Source organism: Macaca thibetana, chromosome 1 (genome assembly GCF_024542745.1).
Source record: "Macaca thibetana thibetana isolate TM-01 chromosome 1, ASM2454274v1, whole genome shotgun sequence".
Classification (NCBI taxonomy): Eukaryota; Metazoa; Chordata; class Mammalia; order Primates; family Cercopithecidae; genus Macaca; species Macaca thibetana.
This window is the reverse complement of record NC_065578.1, coordinates 170450295-170472597: the sequence shown is the minus strand read 5'-3', so window position 1 is coordinate 170472597 and position 22303 is coordinate 170450295. Positions and strand designations below refer to the sequence as shown.

General features: G+C 37.3%; 1 long non-coding RNA gene and 1 pseudogene across 1 annotated transcript in view; one reads left to right on the top strand and one right to left on the bottom strand.

Annotated features, from left to right (window-relative positions):
- Positions 1 to 4009, bottom strand: part of LOC126950030 (uncharacterized) — a 38190-nt gene extending 34181 nt beyond the window's left edge. Inside the window, exon 1 of the long non-coding RNA XR_007724031.1 lies at positions 3808 to 4009. This is a non-coding gene — a long non-coding RNA (uncharacterized LOC126950030). The remainder of the gene's footprint in view (positions 1 to 3807) is intronic.
- A 10347-nt stretch (positions 4010 to 14356) lies between these two features.
- LOC126950023 (integrin beta-1-binding protein 1-like) lies at positions 14357 to 15137 on the top strand (annotated as a pseudogene).
- The last annotated feature ends 7166 nt before the right edge of the window (positions 15138 to 22303 follow it).

Genomic DNA, 22303 nt, shown 5'->3' with positions numbered 1-22303 from the left:
GATTAAATGTAATATACTGCATGCCAGTGATTTTGAACATAAGATGCAATTAGTGTGTGATAAGCTACCAATCACCCCAAGGGTCAGTCTTCTCCAGCTGGTGTTATTTTGTTTTGTTTTTAACTTTTTTAAAAGTATTACTATTAAATGCTTAGGACAAAGTATTATTTTTCCCAATAAGAGCAGTGTAAAAACTGTTCTGACCTATGTGATTTACCATAATTAATAAGCCAATTTTAACGAAGAAAAAATTAAAATAAAACCGATTGCTGAAGCAAGATGAGAAAACCTGACAAGATTCTAACAGCTGCCCTGGGTAAAAGACACAGCTAATTAGTCTGGGTAAATCCCCTGTTGTTAATTATTTTAATAATTACCTGATGATAAACATATAACTAAATTAATAATTTGTAAATTATTTAAAATTTTTAAATTAATAATTAAAAATTAATAAACACATAAATTCTAATTAATTTCCCAACTGATTTTCCTAATGTGTCTACATTGTTTAATATTCTACAATTTCTTCACTTACAAAGTAGATATGATATTGATCTTGCTGATTCAGAGAAAAGAATTTAAAGCATGTATTCTGCAACTATAATATGCAAAATAATTGAAAATTAACTTTCTTAAATAGTGTATTAAGCACATGGTTGGTATTTAACAATTATTAGGTATCTTTCTTCTTTTCTTCATTATCGTCTTATTCTCCTTTATTATGGGGAGTGGAAAAAGCACTGAATCAGGAATTGAGGGAATTATTCTAGTGTTGGACTGTCACTGCTAGACATCAGAACAACCTCAGTATCCTCACCATAAAAACAGAGTAATGCCATTTCCCTTTTCTACACCATATAGCTTTGTGACCATGAATGAGATAATAAATGTAAGAAAATTCTCAAGTCGTAATATCCTATATAAAAGTAAGGTGTTATTAGCAGGACTTTAGAGTGAAAGCTAAAGAGATTATTTGGGCCTATTAATAATTTGTCACAGCCTTTATCGTTTACAAGTCTTAGATGACTTTCAGTTTCTAAGGGCTCCAAGTAGCTATTCATGTTTCTCTAACCCCATGAACATATATCACTCAAAAATCACCAAAAGCCTAATTCTTATTTCATAAAAAGGTTGGGGACCCGAAAAAGATAAAAGTCTGGCCTATGTTAATGCCTACATTCAATCATATAATACTGAGCACACCAAAGATTTCTAAAATGTATTTCAGAAGAGCAAAATAGAAAAATCAGTTTTCAAGTAGCACAATTAACATAGTCCTTGAGAGTGAGAGACAGACTGTGTCGAACAGTGGGTAGAATAATGATGTCTTCTGTTTATACTCATTCCTGTGAAGTCTTAGTGCCAACATTCTTATTCCAGTTCTCTGAGTTACCAACAAAAAAGGTAGAGCTATGAGCAAATCTTCTATTTAGATAGCATATTCAAAAAATGTAGATATTAAATAGCCATGCCAGGAGCCTGTCCCTTTTTTTGAGAAGATGTAAAATGAGTGCCACAACCAAAGTATCTTTCCAAATGATTAAAGACAATTCCTTGAGAGTAAGTAGCCATGCATTATGTAACCTTGCCACTAAGTTAGGGGCAACTGATTGAACCAGAGATTTGGGCCTTAACTTCAGAAGAGCTATTTGGAAACTGACAGCAGCATAAGAATGTTCTGGAACCAGAGCTGTGTCGAACTGGGGTACTCTAAGCCAAATAGTGATGAGTCAGCCTAAAAGAAGCTTCCTGAAAATTTGAATTTGAGATATAAAAAGGGAATTGATAGGGCACAAGGACAGTTTAACATGATATTTAAGAATGTGGTATGTGAAATCTTAGTGCCCACATTCTAATCCCAGTTCTCTCAGTGACCAACAAAAAACCTTAAAGCAAGTGAGTGAACCTCTCTGGACTTCATTTTCCTCACCTGTAAAATTAGAAAAATAATAGTATAGGAGGTTGTCATTTAAAAAGGGCAATGGATAATTGTTTGGCACCTAAAATAAATCCACTAAAACAGAGTCCAAAAATTTTGAGCAAATGGTCAAAAGTATGATTATGACTTTATCTTAAAAATAGAATTATAAAAATAAGTATCTTAAAATATTACTAATATTTCTATTATAGCTTTCAGTATATACCAAGTATTAGAATGAACAAAGTGCCAAGTCATGGAGTTAGAAGGACAAAACAAAATGCTAGGATAATACAGTTCACGTTGCATTTCACATTTTTAAAAACATATTTCAAGACTTCTAAAATTATTCCAAGACTTTATTACTCAAATCTTTCTTTTTTAGCATGTTTGTTATGTTGTGATCCATGTCAATTTTATCTTCTCCAATTGTTAACTGGCCACACTCCCAAATTCTCACTTACCAATGGCTTTTCTATTGACAACTTCATTAAATTCTACATCTTTTGCAAATTTTACAATTATGCTTTGAATTACATTTACATTGTATATGAGTGGTTGTTAATCACCAAGACTAATAATAAATGGGGAGGAGCTTTTGGGTGGGAAATATATCGTTTTCTGTTCATTCATGAATATTTTCTTATTGTGATGGCTTTGGGGCTCCCTGCACACTCATTGTGGGGACTAAGGTAATGAATGGTCAGAAAAGAAAGACACCCTGTACCCTGTGAGAATAAAAATGAGATTTTGTTTGGCACACAGTAAGCCTCTAATGGTTTCTTATTTTTTAAAATAAATGGCAATAAGCAGAAGCCACTGGCAGAAACAAGGAGAGAAGAAAGAAGTAACGAACTGGTGATGGAACAGGAAGAAATCAACCAAGGGAAGCAAAGAGCTGCTGAGTCACAAGTCTGACAGGCAACTAGAATCAGCCCGGGCTCCCCAGAGCTGCTGCTCATCCTGAACGCTGCCGGCTTGCTCAGAATTTCCTGGCTGTCCTTTCAGACCTCGTGTGCGTCGTGACAATACGCCACTCTCACCTAAGGAAATCTAAGGATGTCGCTACCCTGAAATAGCCAAATACTCCGGTTGAATCTATTTGTTAAAGCTTAGTCAACCAGATTTGTTTCTAAGGAGCCACTGACAAGAAAAAAAATAAAAAACAGAAAACATTATTTTCCCTGCATAAAAGAGCCCTTTTCTTTTTAGATCTTCCTGAGTCTCAAAACTGTTCTCTTCCTTGAGTTTCAACAAATCCCAAAGGACACTTTCTTCAACTTTCACTTAAAAGAAAACAATTCCTTAATAATATATTAAGTGTATTATTAGCAATTTACAATTCACAAAGCATTGTATATCACATTTACAAATGGAGGGTTTAAATATAACAAACCCTGTAAATGGAATGTAGAAGTGTTCATTTTTAATAAGATCCCTAGTTAACTAATCAATCCCTTATTTCACATTTTTCACTACTAAATGAGAATCCAATTCCAGTTTTACCTTTCTAGGAATATTTGTATGTCAGCTAAAGTTGTGAGCATGTGTTTGTTTGTTTGGAGACAGGGTCTCGCTCTGTCACCCAGGCTGAAGTCCTATGGCAGCTCACTGCGGCCTCGACCTCATAGGCTTAAATGAACCTCCCACCTCAGCCCTCTGAGTAGCTGGGACTACAGGCACACACCACCACGCCTAGCTAATTTTTGTATTTTTGGAGAGAGAGGGTTTCTTCATGTTGCCCAGGTTAGTTGTGCTTAAAAACTCTTCAGTCACACATACATGAAGAGTCTCTTGGTTTATTTCATAAGTTACTAGTATCATCTATAAGCTTTTCATTCACTAATTCAGTATTTTGTTCAACAATTACATATTGAGCAGACACTTACCATGTACTCAGTAATACATTAGGGACTGGATCTCAGTAGCTTAACTTTCAGGGCCAGACTTTTGGAGACCATCGTGGCACAGCCAGGATAGCCATGAGGAGACCTGTTGATGGCAACCCAAGAGGAGCTTCCTATGGAAATATTAAACGCATGTGACTAAATTCTATAGTAGAAAAATTACAGACTTGGAATTCAAATCCCACCTCTGCCACTGCCTTGCTTGCTATTGATTTGGGGCAGTGGTTTCACCTCCCCAAACCCCTATAAAATGGGAACAATAGCACCTATCTCTTTGTGGCACAATGATAGGACATAATGATAATATATGTGAAGTGTCTGGTCAGTGAACATCTAATAAGTGTTCAATAACAAACAACTGCTGTTCTTATGAAAGGGGGTAGCCTTTTTTTCTAAGGGAGGTTCTTGGAAATCCCAATATTATGTATTATTAACATTGTTATTTTTAGATGGGAAAAACTTAAGCACAGAGAAGCTAAACCATTTATTCACATAACACATTTTTTAGCACTATGGGGGGTACCAATCTCTGCAAACACAGGATTCAGAGGATAGAGTTTGAACCGAGCACACTCACTGTCTCACAGAGGAGACACAGGAAAGTGCTAAGTGCCCCAGAAAGGGAAGAACAGGTTTGTGGGAAAACACAGAGAATTAGCTCATTCAGAATGCAGGGTAGAGTGGGTGGCAAGGAGGCCCCCCAGAGAGGAAGTCCTAGTTGAGCTGGAAAGGAAGCATCCTGACCAAAGCCTGGCCTTGAAACCAAATTGCTATCTCCAAGACCAGTGAACTTCCTACTATACCAATGCCTCTTTAATTAAATTCAATTAAGTGTTTTCTTAGCACCTGCTCTATGGAAAAGTCTGTCCTAGATGGAAACAAAGGTGAATCATTATAGTTCTTATCTCTTGAAAGCAAAGGCAAATAAGACAGGCATTCAGATAACCAACTCAAAACATAAGAGACAAAGGAGACTTTCATATTAAAAATCAGGTACTGGGCATCCTACTTCGGCTTTCACCTATTCTCAGACTTTCAGTCTAGATGCTAATCTAGACTAGCAGTCTGATTTCTCACAGCCCACGTGATAACGGGTCACTAAATAGCCACAAAGGTGAATTCCACGACGTCACTATCATCTGTGCTGTTCCGGACAAAGCTGAATGGATATTATTCACCACCTTGTCTGTGAATTGTAATACAATTTATTTAATTTAAGATTAACAGAAATTGAAAGGAGCTTCTTTTATCACTTGTAGGTGAATTTTATTTTTCACTGTAAACAATGTTTCTGCTTATTTTACTATGTTTACTGGTGAAACCTACTTGAACATATTTTATTTGAGGTCTCTACAAATTTATCTTTAGTTTTTCCTTTCTTTTTTTTTTTTTTTTTTTTTTTTTTTTTGAGACAGGTTCTCACTCTGTCACCCAGGCTGGACTGGAGGGCAGTGGCACAATCTCTGCTCACTGCAACCTCTGCCTCCTGGGTTCAAGCGATTCTCCCACCTCAGCCTTCCAAGTGTCTAGGACTATAGGTGCATGCTGCCATGCCCATATAATTTTTGTATTTTTGGTAGAGATGGGGTTTCACCATATTGGCCAGGCTGATCTCAAACTCCTGACCACAAGTGATCCTCCTGCCTCAGCCTCCCAAAGTGCTGAGATCATAAGCATGAGCCACCATGCCTGCCCTTTAGTTTTCTTTTGAATGCTTTCTTCCTCAGATTTGGGTATCAGAATTATGCTTGCTTCAAAAAATAATTGGGAAACCTCCTCTCACTCTGAGCTTTGGAGCAATATAAGAATTATCTGGTTCTTAGAAATCCATTTGACCCAGCAATCCTATTACTGGTTATATACCCAAAGAATTACAAGTCACCCTACTATAAAGACACATGCACACATATGTTTATTGCAGCACTATTTACAATAGCAAAGACTTGGAACCAACCCAAATGTCCATCAATGATAGACTGGATAAAGAAAATATAGCACATATACACCATGGAATACTATGCAGCCATAACAAAGGGTGAGTTCATGTCCTTTGAAGGGACATGGATGAAGCTGGAAGCCATCATTCTCAGCAAACTCACACAGGAACAGAAAACCAAACACCACCTGTTGTCACTCAGAAGTGGGAGTTGAACAATGACACAGGGAAGGGAACAACACACACTAGGGCCTGTCAGGGGGTTGGGAGACAAGGGGAGGGAAAGCATTAGGACAAATACCTAATGCATGTGGGGCTTAAAACCTAGATGATGGGTTGATAGGTGCATGTATACCTATGTAACAAACCTGCACATTGTGCACACGTATCCCAGAACTTAAAGCAAAATTTAAAAATAATTTAAAAATTTAAAAAATTATCTGGTTCTTAATGGCTTTATACAGTGCATCTAACAAAATCCACTGAACGCTGTTTTCTCTACTCTCTAACAGCCGCACTCAGTGGTCAGCACAGACTCATCTTTAGAACCTTTCTTAATACAGCACTCCTCAAAACCACGGATTAGTGACCAGCATGGATTAGTTCATTTATTTTCAATCTTTCTGCTCTATTATGAAATTAACTTAAGACTTGGATTATTTTCTGTGCATATCTTTGAACACATCCCATAGATTTTCATATATGATTATTTCACTTTTAATAATTTCTAAATAGCCTTTGAGTTTTATTTTTATTTTATTTTCTCCTCAACTTATTAGTTCTTTATTTAGTACACTATCCATATAAAGTAATACCTAAGGAAATATATGATATGGGTCACTAGTAAAGTTTCCAAAATAATATAATTTAACCCTCACCTCTTGCCCTCAGTACATCCCCGTTTAAACCTCTGTTGCTCCAAAATGAAAACTCTTTCAGGGTAAGTTAAAGACATTACCCACTTACTTGCTTCTGAAGAGGCTCCCTACTTACCTGCTATACAAGTCTGATTAGTTTGGTTTCAGTGTGGTTCCCTGTGTTTCACACACTCCAGAAGTTTTACATTTCTTATATGTCAATGGTATAAAGTTACCCTTTTCTGTCTTTCCCAGTAGTCCTAGAGCAGTTTTCTTTTTTTTACAATTTTTATGATTTCAATGGACTGTAAGAGGGGGAGGCAGAGGAGGAGAGGTAAGTACATAAGCTCCAGATAAAACTCTAAAAGCAGAAATCCACAATGTGTTTTTCTTTTGGAGTCCTTATCACTGACTCTACTGTTAAGGTTTTCCTATTTGTTTTCCTCTTCTTGAACCTCGGTACATTGTCTAAACTGATAATTTTGCGTATTATATAACTGCTATGATAGATTTCAACATTTGAATCCAAATAATGCAATAGTGCATTATTATAAGTACAGAAATTCAGAGCTTAAGTGTAGTAAAAGTATGAAGAAAGTTGTTTTCTATAATTATGAAAGATTTAAAACCATTAGGGAATGTTCTGTCCTCTAAAGTCTGTATTGTGTTAGGCCTCAGTCCATTTGCCTGACAGAAGATACAAAGAGATAACTAACCTATTATATAATGGTTGAAAATGGAAATTCTTTAAAAGTCTCAGAAATAAGCTACTTTTATATTAGATTTTATTAATTATTAAATTAATTAAGATGTATAGCTTTATTCAAATATATATTACAAAAGATCATAAAATGAAAATAAATAATAATGTCATCTGATTTTTTAATCCTGTGGAGTATTTTTAAATGTTCTTACTAGAGGAAAGATGATATCATATACCTGTTAATAATGCTTAAATGAGTAGCCTGTATATCACTGCCTTGTCAATTTTCCCCTTGATTTGAATCTCCGTTAAGTAGTTTTGCAAAGTGTTCCATTTACAACAGGTAAGAACCATACTTTTTTAAAAAAAGTTCTGCCTTAAATTGCAAACAGAAAAAAACTAATAGGAAAAAATAGAAAATTAATTTGTAAGCAATGCAAAATTCATTGTTAATATGGAAACCTTATAAAGTTACAAACAGAATTTAATTATAGAAATCATGAACATATGAACCTCTGAACCAAGTAACACTGATACAGAGAGCAGACTCCCTGGAAAACTAATCATGCATTCATACTTCCGTAACCAAGTATCCTAATTTTTCTAAGAAAAAAAGAAACAGTTACTATTTTTTAACTATTTTCTCTTTTCTCCATTTCTCCCTATCTCCCACTTTCCATTTAGCCTTTTAGAAATGCAAGGATAACCTTTTACCTTCCCTTCACCAGACACTCCCTACAGGGCAAGTTGATCTAACTATGTGCTTGGAAGCTCCAGAACAGAACTCTCACCCACCAGTAGGAAGGTTGCCTCGAGAGATAATAGTCTATTTACACCCCAAAGTCCTGCTACAAAACTCTCACCTGGAGAGTTTGTGGCCACTTTACAACCTATTTCTGCCCATGAAGACAGCAACTTGACTGCCCAGTAGATAAGGCACCAAGCTGGCACATGGAGTCCCCACCTGTTTACTACTACTGCTGTGTGCCATTCATGATAGACCCCCTTTAAAAGCACCCACTTTCTGCTTCAAAGGCAAAGTAGTACCCTTAAGGCAGGAAGCCTGTACTTCTTCCCAGAGCTAGCTCTGGAATAAAAAGTGACCTTCTTTATACCAGACGTCCCTCTTGTTAATTGGACTCTGCAAGCAGTGAGCAACTGAACCTGAGTTTGTAACACTGTCATCCATCCATTCCCTCAGCAATGGCTGAGTATCCTCTATATATGTGCCAACATACAAAAATAAACACAATAACTACAGTCTAGTCAGAGGTACTGACAAGACACTAGGTAATTGCAATTCATTACGGTAAGTAAATTAATAGTTGGTGTGAGAAATGATAGGTGCTGTGAGAACATGTAGGAGAGGCATCTCACTCAGATGTGTTAGTGGAGGGAGGAAAAGTCTCCAGGAGAGGAAGTTTATTTAAGCAATATCTGAAGGAGTATGAATAATATACAAGTTAGTCAGATGAAGAACGGGATGAATAAGGAAAAGATCCAAGACAGAGGAACAAGAAAGCATGGCATGTAGAAGGAACTAAAACAATTTAATAGGATAATAGCATAGAGAGCAAGGCAGAGGCACTAAAAGATGAGGCTGGGAAGGCATTCAGGAGCCAGATACAAAGACTTTTGTAATTCAAATTAAGGAATTTAGAACTTAAGGGCAATGAAAAGTCATTAGTAGTTTTAAGCAGAAAAGGAACAATAATCAGATAAGTGTTTTAGTAAAATCATGCTGACTGAAAAATATATAATTTAGAAAAAAAACAGACAAAGATAAGAAGTCTTGCTTCAGTTCATAAGAGAGATAAGGAGAGAATTAGAAAAGTGGAATGGTAGTGGAGAGGAGAAGTTCATATTTAAGAGTAAAATTCAGCCTGGACAACATAGTGAGACCCCATCTCTAAAAAAAATTTTTTTTTAATTACCCAGGTGTGGTGGCATGCACCTGAAGTCTCGGCTACTCCACAGGCTGAGGTGGGAGGATGGCTTGAGCCCAGGACTGCAGTGAGCAGTGACTGTGCCACTGCACTCCAGCCTGGGTGACAGAAGGAGACTCTGTCTCAAAAAATATTTTTTTAATTGAAAAAAAAATTGTAAAAAGAAATAAAACTTTTTTTTACAAAGTTGTAAATTTGTATAATGGGCAGAAATAAGCAGGATAGATTCAATATGGGATTAGGAGAGGCTAGGACTCAAAGGTGACTACTGTCTCCCTCCCGTGTTTTGTCTCAGGTATGGTACCATTCACTGAGATAGAGAACAAAGGCAAAGAAATAGATATAATGGCAAAGATAGGAAATGCTAAATGCTGTGGGGTTTTTCTTTTGAACTGCCTTTTTGTCATCTAAGTGAATCAGTTAGGACAATGAGCTGTAAGGGTCTGAGATGAGCAGAGATCAGCACAAGGATTCTTCAGTATACAGATCACACGTGAATTTATGGGAATGGATAGTAAATCTGAGAGAGAGAGTAAATCTGCAGAACGAAAAGAGAAGACATCTAAGGAACTTCAACAGCTGAAGGACAAATAAGATTACATCTCAACATAATAGCCAAACTATCACACACGTCATCTCATTGACAACAAATTGTAGGAATTTTTTAAATTCCACTTATTTGTACCTCCTTCTTCTTTTTTTTTTTTTTCTTGGAGATGGAAGATTGAAGGGAGACAACCTCTTCCCAAATAGAAAGAAAATCTGATATTTCTACAAACATTCCCTGATTTGGACATAAAAGACCTACGGAGAAAATTTTCCTGACCACCTTAAACTCACAGCTCTGCTAAGCCTTTAAATTCTCATAACCATCATCACTTAACCCTACTCTCTACCCTCCCCCAAAACACATATGCTCACAAACACACTTCCTTATTTTCAAGAACCTGTGTTCTTGACTGCTTCTCTCTTTCAAACCAAAAAGCAGTCTATTAAGGAGGTCTGTTTATGTGCTACATGGCAAAAAGAAACCCTAAATACTTAATTTTTTGTATTAAAAAAATGGGTGGATCAGAAGGATAGAAGGCATGTGGGAAAAACAAGTTATTAAAAAATGAAAAAATAAGAAAAAGTAAATAAATTAAAAAGGGGCTTCACAAAGCATAGACAACTTCCTCCAGACATTCTTTATGTTTTATCAGTCATCTGCCAGCCCAGGAAGGAATCATGGTGTTCCCCAAGAGGCAGGACAGCCAGGAGCTGTGCACCTCAGATATGGAAATGGGAATATAAAAAACAACACGTCATGTTGGCTGAAATTCTGGAGCTCTTACTTGCTGCTGGTATTTCAGGACAAGAAATAATGACTTACCACCTTTTGGCAAGGTAATAGGTTTTGGAAAGACTTGGTCCATCATTCCTTGCTCTCTTGGTATCAGTGTTGATTTATTCTTTCAGGAAAACTCTACAATCAATTAAAAAAAAATTTAAAAATTAAACGTACTAGAAAAAGTATCTCAGCCCTTTCAAAGATGAAGTATTCACACCAGCTTGAACCCCACTGATTCAGGATATAGATTCTATTCACATATTTCCTCCTCTTTAAAGAAGAAACTGAGGCCTATAGCTATGAAGAGCTCCCTGGAATCCTGCAGTTACTCAGCACTAGGCCTTGCTGCATCAGCATCTTGGATACCTAAGTTGTCGCTCTGCCCATAGGACAGTATGTGCTGTGGAGGGCCACTCCTCACCTGGTCAACAGAGTGTAGTCATTTCAGAATACATGTGTAGCCATCTCTGGGTTGGTGTTTATTGTGATCTCATCTCTGTCAGCTCAAATATCCCAACTTTTCTTGACAGTGACTGGTGAAGTGAGCCACATAAACAGAAGAAATGGGTGACTATATCAGCTCCTATTCTATATCCTACTTCCAGAAAACCTACAGGCTCCCTGAGGATCATGACTTCATGAAAAGGCAATCAAATGAGATTCTGACATCTCATAGTCAGGGTGAACTTTTGAAAATGTAGATTGGATAACTGCTCCCCAATGGCTCTTTTGTGCCTCTGCCGTTACCATGGGCAGAAAAGACCGGGCTTGTAACACAGGTTATAAAACAAGGGTAAGAAATATGTGGGCCAGAGCCAAGGCTGGAGCTGCACTTGCCCATATCAGCTGACCTCAGCACACATGAGGGAGCTCAGACAGACCTACAGAGCCATTCATCCCAGCCCAGCCTGGCCCTGCCAAAACCAGTGGGCCCCACAAAGGGTTGCAACTTACTTCACCAATTTTGCCTTTTAAAATGAAGGAAGAGCTGGGCACAGTGGCTCCTATCTGTAATCCCAGCACTTTCGGAGACTGAGGCAGGAGGACCCTTGAGCTCAGGAGTTCAAGACTAGCCTGGGTGACATAGCAAGACCTTGTCTCTACTAAAACTCAAAAAACTTAGTCAGGTGTGGTGACTTACACCTATGGTCACAGATGCTCAGGAGGCTGAGGAGGGAGGATCACCTGACCATAGGAGGTCGAGGCTGAAGTGAGCCATGATCATGCCACTGCACTCCAGCCTGGGTGACAGAGACAGATACTGTCTCCAAGAAAAAAAAAAAAAAAAGAAGAAGAAAGAAGAAATAAGTAGAATTTTTAAAATTCCTACCAATTTGTTGTCAATGGGATGGTGTGTGTGATGTAGTTCGGATGTGCCCTCCAAATCACCTGTTTCGATATAATCCCCAGTGTTGGAGGCAGGGCCTGGTGGAAGGTATTTCGATCATGGGGGCAGATCCCTCACGGCTTGGTGCTGTCCTCACCATAGTGACTTAGTTCTTACAAGATGCAATCATTTAAAAGTGTGTGGCACCTCCCCTCCTTCCCTCTCCCTCTTGGTCCTGCTTTGACCACGTGACATGCAAGCTCCCACTTTGCCTTTCGCCATAAGTAAAAGTTCCCAAGGCATCCCCATAAGCAGTCGCAGTGCTATGCTTCCTGTACAGCCTGCAGAACCATGAGCCAATTAAACCTCTTATAAATTACCCTAGTCTCAGGTAATTATTTATAGCAACGTAAGAATGGCCTGATAAAGTGACTTTCAGAGACAGGGTCTCACTGTTGCCCAGACTAAAGTGCAGTGGCACAATCAGAGTTCACTGCAGTCTCAAACCCCTGGGCTCAAGCAATCCTTGCACCTCAGCCTCAGAATAGCTAGTACCGTGGGAAAACACCACTGTGCCCAGCTAAGTTTCATTTGTTCGTTTGTAGAGACAGGGTCTTGCTATGTTGCCCAGTCTGATCTAGAACTCCTGGGCTCAAGTGAGCCTCCCACCTTGGCCTTCCAAAGTACTGGGATGCAGGTGTGAGTCACCAAGCCTGGCCAAGACTGAGTTGTTAAATTCAGTTGAACAAAGCCTGGGTCCCCCACTGCCTAGGGATCAGTCCCTGTGAGGAAAGCTGCATCAGCATCTGATACCCTCAAAGATTATCATTCTGAAAAGAAGTATCTTGAAGGGCTTCTGCATCATCAAACATTTTACCACATGCAAAAAGAGTTTGAGAAAATTGAGTTTTCCTAGCTCATAACTACAGTACAGGCTTCAGTTGTGAAAACTTTCTAAAATTCCAACTTATTTCTTCCTTTGTTTTTCAAGGTATAATTGGTGAAGTAAGTTGAAACCCTTTGTAGGGTCCTTCATAATCTTTTCCCCACTTGTGTTCTGCCCTCTCTGTGAATAGTCAAGGCCAGCCAGACATGAAGAGGCTCTGAGAATAAGAAGTTTTTGGTGCTCTGTGGCTAAAAGATCCAGGGCCACAAAATGATAAGTTTATTTAAGAGAAGGAGAAGCCAGGTGCAGGGGTGCAAACCTCCTCCTAGCTACTCAGGAGGCTGAGGTGGGAGGATTGTCTGAACCCAGTCTGAGGTCATAGTATTCTATGATGGTACTTGTGAATAGCCATTGCACTCCAGCCTGAGCAACATAGCAAGACCCTGTCTCTTTAAAAAAAATAGAGAGAGAAGGAGGAGAATTAGCCAGTAATTTACTGTATTTATTCCTTCTCTCTCACCTCCACTGAAGTCTACCAGGCACTGATTTGGTTCCAGCCGAATACTCTCCGGTGCTCTATGATGGTCTATGAGACCTAACAAACTGAAGTGCCTCACAACAGCCTAGGGGATCATAGAGAGAGACTGATCATGGCCGTGATGTTCAGTGTTGCACTGGTTCTAGGGGACACTGTGCCAGCCAGCGGCAGCCCTGCCAGAGGACTTTCAACCAGATCCCGATACCCATGGATTGCTGTGGAAGATGGTGTTATTTATAGTCATGATCAGATTTTTAATAATTAAAGGCCTATCTTATACAACTAAAGACATAGAACTAGGCACTGATGTTTCTGTTCTTCTAGAGGAAAGACTTTCAAATTTTTTACACATTTAACCTTTTTCAAAAAGAATTTGAAGGCCTTGAATTAACTTTAATGGAATCCATGCTCCAAAACAAACTATCGGAAATGGAAAAACCGGAAAGCATTAAAAAAGAGCTGAAAATCTCCAACTCTTTGCTTGGACTTAGAAAATACATTCTTTTAGAAAACGACTTAGCAAAGAGTGACCTGAACATTTAGAACAAGTTGAACCTGACATTACAAGAAATATCCAGAAGATTCATCAAGCAAAATAATAGACAATGCATTAAAGACATTCAATTTCAAGTAGCTACAAGCAAACAGCCTTCAAAATATATCAGAAGACTGAAGAACAACTTCAGACAGCACTGAGGAGATGTTTCTGATGAAAATTTCTATATTATGAGAAGTAAAAAACTGCTTTCACAAGAAACTAAGGAGATGTGCAGTGCTGACTGTAACAGAAACATAGGCGGTCCTCCGCCTATGCTCCGTGTTGACGTACATTGTTTCTATAAAAAGAACTAACTATGTTAGGATGAAAGGAAGCTATCTGTGCAGACCTGTCTTTAGAACCTTTGAAGATAATAAAATAATATTTGATTCTATGGTGATATTCTCTAGATGAAGCTATGGTGAAAAATGTTTTGGAAAGGCAAAAAAAAAAAAAAAAAAAAAAAAAAAAGACACAGTAGTAGCAGTTCCCAAAGTGGTGAAATCAGTACTAAGAGCAAGTCTGTAGATTCTAGCATTGGGGGCCTTTCATAGTCCAGCCCTGTGGCCAGTCTCAATGTAAATTCCACCAAGAGCTCAGGACAAAGCAACAATAATTCAAATACGTGTGCAGAATTTCAAATAAAATGTGGTGGTGCCATTAAGATACTGAAACTCTCTCAGAGAAAATGTCTTGAAGGGCTGCTAGACCTGATAAATTATATAGATGTTGCCGAGCAAGATGAAAAGTTGCCTCTTGTTCTTCCGGAGGAAAAATTTATAATGGGAGTTTCCAAGTGTGAGATAAGTATCAACATCAGATCAGTATGATATATTGTATAGGCATGTTCTATATTTAATCCTCTGGATGGTGTGTTATGATGATGGTCTGAGGGTGGAAAAAATCTTATTGGCTCTGAAGAACACAGATGCAAGCAATGATGAATACAGCCTGTGTGTTCATCAGTGCAACCAGGTGGAACAAACATAAGCAATTTGAAAAGTTCTATCTGCCACTTTTGACTCTGTATTAACATCTGAGAAATGTTGAATCCTGCAATCAAGTGAAAGTCAATTTATCTGAAAGTTCAGCTGTGTTCAAAACAGTTGTTTTCAATCTGCAATGTTGTACTATTACGGAAATATGAAGTGATCCCTTTTCTGGATTTTCTTAAGAAAATGCAATAAATAAAATATTGATTTTTTTATATTAAGATGTTTCATATTAAACAGTGGGGGAAAAAAGAAGCTAAAGAGTGGATAGAAAGATGAGCAAACTTATTAATCAGGAAAATAAAGTTTTAAAAAGCTAGTGCGTATGGAATAAGCTTTAAATAATAAAGTCAGATCCACCATTTGCTAAAGATGACAGATAAGGCTGCTGTTGATGTAGAAGAAAACATGAACAGTGGAATTCTGAAATTAGATGTAATGAATGCATCAGAGTATGGGTACTTCTAAAAATAAATCCAAAAGAATTCTGAAAAAATATGAGTAATGTTGCATAGTTAAATACAGCTCATCTAGGCTGGGCTAGGCCAAGTGGCTATCCTGGCTTCAGCTGGGCTTATTTTCAAATTTATTTTAGAAACTCTTAACCAGATGTTCACTGTAAATTAACTGAAGGAGATAAAATAGTTGACGCACTGAAAAATTATAAGTCTCCAAGTGAGAAATCTTCACTACAATCAGAAATGGGGGGAAATGCAGTCAGAAAGGGAGAGACAAAAGCTCCAGTGGCAACTTTAAGTCCTTCCTACAGTGCCCTGAGAAAGAGAAATGTTTTCACCAAATATCTAATGTGGAGATAATTCACTCTGTAAAGATAGTGAAGATGCCTACAAAAAAAGATGAAAAGATTAACATGTAAAGAGCTGTACATTTCCAAAACATTTTTAAGGAAGAACATAAATATTTGGGGAAGTAACTTCATTCAGAAAAATAACTCAAAATGTATCACCAACCTAAAAGTAAAATGCAAAACTATAAACTCCTAGAAGAGAATCACCAAGGAGAAAATCTAGATGACCTTGGATATGAAAATGAATATCACATCAAGATACAATCCATGAAAGAAAGAATTGATAAACTGGACTTCATTAAAATAAAATAAAATAAATCTCTGCTCTGCAAAAGACAACATCAACGTAATGGAAAAACAAGTCACAGACTGGGAGAAAATATTTGCAAAGGGGATATCTGATTTTAAAAAACCTCTAATCCAAAATATACAAAGAATTCTTAAAACTCAACAATAAGAAAACAATTCAACTAAAACATGGGCCAAAGAACATACCAGACATCTCACCCAAGATAATAAAGATGGCAAATAAGCATGTGAAAAGATACTCTACGTCATATGTCATTAGAGAAATGCAAAATGAAACAACAATGAGATACCAATACACACTTTTAAAATGGCCAAAATCCAGAACTGACTACAGCAAATGTCAAAAAGGACATGCAACAGGAATTCCCATTTGTTGCTGGTGGGAATGCAACATAGTACAGTCACTTTGGAAGTGGTTGGTGGTTTCTCATGAAACTAATCATACTCTTACCTTATGATTGAGCAATTATGCCCTTCAATATCTGCCCAAAGGAGTTGAAAACTTGCACCCACACAAAAACCTGCACATGAATGTTTATAGCAACGTTTTCATATTTGTCAAAACTTGGAAGCAACAAAGATGTCCTTCAGTAGGTGAGTGGATAAACTGTGGTACACCTAGATGATGGAATATTTCTCAGCACTAAAAAGAAATGAGCTATTAAGCCCTGAAAAGACATGGAGGAAACATAAATGCATATTACTAAGTGAAAGAAGCTAATCTGAAAAGGCTACATATTGTGTGATTCCAACTATAACACTCCGGAAAAGGCAAAACTATGGAGACAGAAAACAGAAAATTGGTGGTTGCTAGGGGTTATGGGGTTATGGGGTAGGGAGGGAGGAATGGGCAGAACACAGAGAATTTTTAGGGCAGAGTGAAAATACTATGATGCTATAATGGTGGATACATGTCATTATAAATTTGTCTAAACCCACAGAACGTACAACACCAAGAACAAACCCTAATGTCAACTATGGCCTCTGGGTGGTAATGATGTGTCAATATAAGTTTATCAACTGTCAGGTATTAGTAATGGGGTGGTTATGTATGTATGCGAGCAGAAGACATATGCGCTATCTCTGTACCTTCCTCTCAAATGTGCTGTAATCTGCTCTACAAAAACATTCTTTAAATTAAAAAGTAACCTTACACCACTGATGCGCCCAAAGGAGCATTTGAAAGGGCCCAAGACGACCACCAGGAAACTTCATAAATGAACAGATCCCCAAAAAGGAATGAGGATTCTGCACATGAGCAAGACAGAAAAATGGACAAAAGAGTCACCTAGAAGAAACTAGTCCTACTACAAAGTTTAGCTGAAGGCCAGTCCTGAGAACTATGTACTATCATCTACCAAGCTGTCCAGGACATTTCCAGTATTGTTTTCTTTTAAATTCCTACAAAGGAAGAGTGCTATAAGTACTTGTGCATGAAAGATAAGTAGCCTAAGCACAACAAAGCCAAACAATGTGCCTGAGTTCTAAACAAATTAGGGCAGAGACTAGGAACAAAAACCAAGTATCCCAATTATGGACAACCCCTCCGCCATCCCACTCTCCTAAGGGTACTTCATGAAAAGAAATGCAAAATTATTCTGTCTTTTGAAACTGGGAACTTTTGAGGGGACTAGTGCCACATGGCAACTGTGTCAAGGCCTACAGATACCTCCTTAAAAGCATTATATTTTTTCTAATTAATTCTGTTGAGATTTTGGAATTTTTGTTTCAAAAATGTGTTTGGGAGAGAAATCCACAAGGTTTTAGGTTATTAGGAAGTAGTCCATGAATAAAAACCTGTGAAAACCAATTCTGAAATGGATTAATGCTCTCTACATACAAATAGTCATCAGTATACTGAAAAAGAAATACTAATATAAACAGATTCCTTATTTATTAGATGAAAAATGGCTTTCTTCAGACTTTTTTTAAAAAGGCTTTGTGATTATTATCACATAGATACTTAAAATTTTGTATTTTGTTAACTTACTATCCCCACATTTCAAAAAAGTAGTCGATAGGACACTTGACACTCCAATGGTTTGGCAAAATTTCATGGACAGAAATTAAAATCCCAGTCAAAAGAAACACCAAAAAAGAAATTCCTAGCTTTACCCTCATAGACAATATGCCAACTATGTAACCTATTTTATAAGAAAGCATTTATATCACCTATTCTCCCCTGGTATTCCATGCACAAAAAGAGTGCAGCAGCAGGAACACATTGGAAACAATTCCCTTATTCAGACCTCATACTTATAGTCCTTTACCTTACAGACCTAATAGCTACAACAACCTTTCCAAGGTATTTCAATACATGTTAGTATTTTTTAGGAAAAAAAAAAAACCAAACACTTCATGATGCTCTTATTGCTGGTTTATGAAGGGCATCTAGATGTTTTTGTAAACAGGGGGCTATTAAATTTAAGCAGGACCTGCCTGCATTGGAAGTATGACATACTCCATATCATATACTTGGCATAAATTTAAGACAGAACCATGGAATTACACTAACTGGAAGTATCAACACAAGGACTGGTAAAATTATTAACTTAGCTATAATACATGTCAAAGAGGTTTAACCTGTGATTTATTTCTGACAAAAACACTCATTTTCTCTCAGCTTCTGGGTATGAACATTACATTCTCAAAAATTAATCATAATTTTTAAATCTCAGATCATATTGGGGTTAAGGAGTAAAGTACAAAATCTCATGGGGTCATAGTTTCATTCTATTAAAGAATATTTCACCAACTAAAGTTAAATCGGACAATTTTTTTTTTTAAACACAGGCATTATACTTCTTTAAATATATTCGACAATTAGGGTAAAAAAAGTTTTCATTTTTTCCAATTACTCATCACCACATAGCATTTAACTTCCTGATTCTTTTTTCTTTTTTTTTTTTAACTAACGCACCTATTTAACATTTCATAAGGTAATCAATAGGTTTACAGCTCTCAGAAATTTGGAAATTAAAATATCTTACTAACTGAAAAAAGCAAAGCACAGAATAATACACAGAATTATACTTTTGTGTTTTTTAAAGCAAGTATCTTTGTTCCTAAATTCCTTTTTTTTTTTTTTAATCTCTTTTTTTTTTTTTTTTTAAGAGGCAGGGTCTCCCTCTGTCACCCAGGCTAGAGGGCAGTGGCACCATCATGGCTCACTGTAGCCTCAAACTCCTTGGGCTCAAGCAATCCTCCCACCTCAACCGCCTGAGTAGATGGGACTACAGGTGCATACCACCATGCCTAGGTAATTTTTTTAAAATATATTTTTGTGCAGACGGGGTCTAGCTATGCTGCCCAAGCTGGTCTTGAACTCCTGGGCTCAAGCAAGCCTCCTCCTTTCTTGGCCTTCCAAACTGCTGTGATTACAGGCGTGAGCCACAGCATCCAGTGGTTTCTACATTTCTAAAGCATAAGTAGGAGAGTTATTTTATATAAATATTTTTAGTTAATAGGAATAGGAATTAATAATTTTTATTAATAAAATTAGCATAGAGTGGGAGCAGAAGGGAGAAGTATGATGGGAAATTTTTACTCTTCATAATTTAAGACACGCAAAATATATCATACAAGAACCTAAGATATGTTATGCAAGAAACTTGTATTTTTTGTTTGCCTTCTTCTATAAACTTTTAAAAAATTATAAAAAGTTCATAAACTATCTGGAAAACCTCCACCACTAATCTGTTCAATCAATCTCTCCAGTAGAGGGCATGGTAGGTTCAACACAGAAAATGTATGGTTCGTTTATAAGCCACTCTCAAACTATGGTTTTGCTGCGCAACTTTTACAACCCACTGCATTGTTTCCTCCTCTACCACAGGATGGAAAATATGTGTCATCTTTATGTGGAGCAATTCTATTTACCTAAAAGCCAGTTGCAACAACAAAAAGGGAAGTCATCAAAGATTCCAGCTTTCGTTTTACATATATATACGTAAATATACATGTAATACATATTACACATACGCGTGAAATATATAAGATGTATATATTCATGTTATATATAACATGTATATGTAAATATACATATATTGCCCTGTCTTTTAAAAGACATTAACATGGCAAGTTTTTGAGGAAAAGGTTTCTATAGCAGGTACTGCCTTAACTCTTAAAATTACACAGAGATACAAAAATTGCAAGTTGATTTATATCCAGATTTATTAACCAACCACATAATTTTCAGAGAAAAATTAATTTTCTGCCACCTGACATCAGCCACTGATCTGGGTTTATGAAAAAAGCAAAGAATTATATTAAATACAAAAACATCAAGAACAATCTATATTTAAACCAGTTGCTTACACAGGTACATGTATATTCACCTTCATTAATATATTGAGATGATTAAACTTCCTTGGTGTGGAGATCTCTGAAAAGTGTACTTAATTATTATTATTTTAAGAGACAGGGTCTCACTCTATCACTCAAGTTGGAGTGCAACGGCACAATCACAGCTCACTGCAACTTGAATGCTTGAGCCTCGAACTTCTGAGCTCAAGCCTTCCGCCTGCCTCAGCCTCCCAACGTGCTGGAATTTCCAGCATGAACCACAATACCCAGCCTGAAAAGTTTAAATATTAATCAGTTTCCTTATTTTTCTGATTTGTTTATTATCCAGTGAGCATTTATTAAATATCTATAATGAGCTTGATCTTCTACAAATTTGTGTATCTTGTGTATTTGTGTACCTACAAATTTAAACATTTTGATATTTAATAGTACCTACACATTTATAACCTAATTACCTCTGAGTTAATCCTCGTATGATTTTTCCATCGTGAATAGCTATGGTTTGAACATTTCCTTTTTCCACACATATGCAAATCAGCAATAAACTTTTGTACAGTACTTTAGAGCTTAGAAAAGACCTTTCATGTAAGAGTCACATAATATCCTCTGAGGCTGGCCAGAAACTACATGTTACTCTTATTACAGATGAGAAACTGGGACTCAAAGAGGTGTGAAGCTACTGTCCCAACAGTTACTTATCATTTACTGGTTAAGTCTAGGCTCTAATTAGGTCTCCTGACAGAAGTCCAGCTCTCTCTCTCTTTCTCTGCGGCCTCTTTGCGAGAACTCCTGGCCTACCAGCGAATTTAACTGTCTATGAGTGAATTCTAACATCTAAGGTTCTAAGTATAAAATATATTGAGGTTTACATTGGTGAGAAAAAGCAAGTGTCTGCGTATTACAGTCAGCTGATAAATACGTACTGAGTCATCAGAAAGTGAAAATAGATGTAGGAATATTATGCAAAGTTTAGGAGAGGAAGAGCATATGCTTAAGGAAAAATGGCATTGAGTTAAGTTTCAAAATATCTGTTACTGAAATCTACATGATTTTCCTCTCCACAATAAAGTCCACAACTGTTGTCTTAAATAACTGCAGGTTTTGCCCTCTAAGTCAAACTTGGAGCTCCAACTACTGGCAGCTCACAGTAAGAATATATTAACTATTTCCAATTTTCTTTTAACAAGTTGAATACTATCTAGAGAAAATATCTGCAGCTTGGTTGCAAAGCCGCTTAAACATTTCATTGGCTAGTTCTGGTAATATTGTACGAAATCAACTCATTTTGTGGTTGAGGTAATCTATTTGTTTTTACCAATCAAGTCGTTTTAAAACCTTCAGGAGTAGAGATGATACTTGAAGAATTAACAAAAAACTTAATGAAGGAAACTGTTAACTCCTCCTTCCCCCTACTTTTTGCCAGTTATTAAAAGTTCTGGTAAATCCTAACTCAAAACAAGAATGACTCATGAGGAAATCCTGACTCCTTGAACTCATGATTCTAGTGCATTACAGCTCTGAAATATCTGTGTCTCCAGCTTTCTCTCCCACCATAAGGAAACTTGTGATTTCCATTTTGGCAGATGTGACCAAGGGCTCCTGAGGAATGACCCTATAGACAGACCCAGCCACTTGCCTAGTAGTGATCAAAAATGCAAATCCAATTAAAGCACTGTCTTCTGATAAAGTCACCTTCTCTCGTTCAATCCCTAATGTTCATTCCCAACGTGTTTCAAGACGCCCCAGCAAGCTGCAGAGCAGGTCCCACCCTGCCCCCGGGCAGTCAACGTTTCAGGTTACACCTTCCTTAAATTAACTGGCAGAGAGAAACGGGGGAGGGTCTCCCCGTAGCCTCAGTTCATTGACCAGGGTGTGTCGAATGAGTCCCTACAGTAGGACAGCAAACAAGAAATGAGGCGCGGGGTCAGGGAACGCGCTCAAAAAAAGAAGAAAAATCCCACTCTTCATTCAAAATCAGGCCACTGAACTCCGGCCTCGCGGCG